Source organism: Rattus norvegicus, unplaced genomic scaffold (assembly GCF_021556685.1).
Source record: "Rattus norvegicus strain SHRSP/BbbUtx unplaced genomic scaffold, alternate assembly SHRSP_T2T unassigned-0000237, whole genome shotgun sequence".
NCBI classification, from domain to species: domain Eukaryota; kingdom Metazoa; phylum Chordata; class Mammalia; order Rodentia; family Muridae; genus Rattus; species Rattus norvegicus.
Window position 1 is genome coordinate 25,001 of NW_028238944.1, and position 2,516 is coordinate 27,516.

The 2,516-nt window shown below is 46.6% G+C and overlaps 1 long non-coding RNA gene across 1 annotated transcript in view; it reads left to right on the top strand.

Moving 5' to 3' along the window:
• Positions 1 to 463, top strand: part of LOC147997177 (uncharacterized) — an 18,388-nt gene extending 17,925 nt beyond the window's left edge. The window contains exon 3 of the long non-coding RNA XR_015648129.1: positions 240 to 463. This is a non-coding gene — a long non-coding RNA (uncharacterized LOC147997177). The remainder of the gene's footprint in view (positions 1 to 239) is intronic.
• The last annotated feature ends 2,053 nt before the right edge of the window (positions 464 to 2,516 follow it).

A 2,516-nucleotide genomic window follows, 5' to 3' on the forward strand; every position in this document is an offset into this window, starting at 1 on the left:
ACTTAAAAACTTTGTGACACACAAAGCGATATTCATTTTCTCCTTCTACTTTTCACTCTGTAGACCAAGATGGCAGACTATATCAGCCTTTGTGGAATGTGACCTTGTATTGCTTTGCCCTACTCTGCTCTGCTCTGCTCTGCTCAACTTAACAGACGTGTTTTTGCTTTTGTTTATGATTTTTGCTTGCTTGCTCGCTCGCTCCCATGACTTGACTGTGGTTTCCCTTTCTATTACAGCACGGTGACCAGACTGCCTTGGGGTAATCAGAAAGGAGGCCAGAAGCAGTCTTTTTTCTGACGCACTGAGACTACATACCAGCCGATTTGGAGGAAAAGATATCCCTCTCTCCCTCCCTCCCTCCCTCCCTCCCTCCCTCCCTCCCTCCCTCCCTCCCTCCCTCCCTCCTTGACCCATTTTCCCTCTTTCCCGATACACTCAATAAATTTAAAGTAAATCAATGAATCAAGTCTCTAGTAATTTATTTGTTGGGATTTATTTGTTGGAAATTATCCCTCCACACCTTCGCCCCTCCCCCCACCACTCGAGGATGTCTCCCTGGGGGGGGGCGGGGGGGTTGGGTGGACTCGTGTAGGCATACCTCTCCTCCCTTGGCTTTCCGGTCCACTTCGCTCCAGCATACCTAACTCTTTGGAAATGGTAATAGAGTTCATGACACACCCTCACAGAGAGAGGAAGAGTCCGATCGTTCACTGATTCGCTCTCAGCCAGCCTCGCCCTGACAGCTCAGGCATGTCTAAATCCGAATGTGGGCAATATTTACATGACTTGACTTGGTGCTTCTAACTTTTTCTCTCTCTTTTTTTTTTTCTTCTTTAGTATTTTTTTCTTTACCCTACAAACAGCACACTGCAGCTGTCTTCGGACACACAGCAGATCGATCCCATAACAGAGGGTTGTGAGCCACCATGGGAATAGAACTCAGGACCTCTGGAAGAACACAGTCAGAACTCTTAACTGCTGACTCCATTATTTCCGATTAATGTTTAATGTTTATTTTATTTTATTTTATTTTATTTTATTTTATTTTCGGAGCTGGGGACCGAACCCAGGGCCTTGTGCTTCCTAGGCAAGCGCTCTACCACTGAGCTAAATCCCCAACCCCAATGTTTAATGTTTAAATAAATAAACCTTGTAAAGAAATTAAGCATCTTAAAACCATAGGCATGTGCATCCCCTCCTCATTCGTTCATTCCCTCGCTCATTCATTCAGACAGACAGACAGACAGACAGACAGACAGACAGACAGACAGACAGCAACCAAAGTCTAGCCTTTAACAAAGCAAGAAAGCATACCCTGCGGGACGCACAGATGAATTCCTGAGGCTTACCCTGCAGAGCTTACATGAGGCTTAGTAAAGGACTGACCTGACAACAGCTACCTACATACGTTGAAAAGTCTACCTGGTATTGACGGATGATGACAAACTGTATGTGTGATACAAAACTGTATGTGTGGTTCCCCTTATAACTCATCTCGAAGAGCCCAGCTGTTGGGGCTCGTTCTTTTGGGGGGAAATGGAGGCTTTTCATCTTTCCCAAAGCTCCTCCTAGATCCTTTCTGTCCATCTGTCCATCCGTCCGTCCGTCCGTCTGTCCGTCCGTCCGTCCATCAAATTCTACCCTAGGCCTGCCCTTAGGTTGGTGGTCGTCCATTGAGTGCTAGTGACTTCTGACTTGTCTCTGTCTTCCCCTCTGAGAACTGTATTTAGATCTGATGCAGGCACGCAGGCAGGCAGGCAGGCAGGCAGGCAGGCAGGCAGGCAGGCAGGCCCTCCCTCGTTTTGAAACAGACAGACAGACAGACAGACAGACAGACCAAAGGGTCAATGACTGACTGCACTTAAAGGGGCTGTTGACTCCTCTTTGGAGTTACCGCTGTTTAAAACTTGCTTGATAAAATAAAGTCATCGAATCCAAACTACGCAAAGGGGACACTATAACAAATTACGACTGCTTGTGTATATAGAAAACAGGGTTTTTTCTTTCCCTTATTCCATTATGTATGTTTGCTTTTCTTCAAGAATAAAACCGGCTAGGTGGTGCCTCGGAGACTTTTTTTTTTTTCCCCCCAGGAGTCCCTTCGGGCCCTGCCAGCGGGAGCCTGGACCTCTGAGGCCAGAGAGGGTGTGCTGTATCCCCGGCTCGCTCCCTCCCTCCTGGGATCAATCTAAAAAATGGACAGTTTTGGACACAAGCTTAAGTAATGTTCAGCTCATTCATGCAAGAGAGATGTAGGAAGGACAACACCCCCACCCCCACCCCCACCCCTACCCCCACCCGACCAAATAATACCCTAACCAATAAAAACTAGCTCCTTACTCCTCCGCCTGAGGATTTCTGCGGTCTCATGGTTTGTTCTTGGTTGTTGTTGTTGTTGTTGTTGTTGTTGTTTTGTTTTGTTTTGTTTTGTTTTGTTTTGTTTTGTTTTGTGTTTTTCAGACTTTAAGACAAATGTAGGGGTTGGGGATTTAGCTCAGTGGTAGACCGCTTGC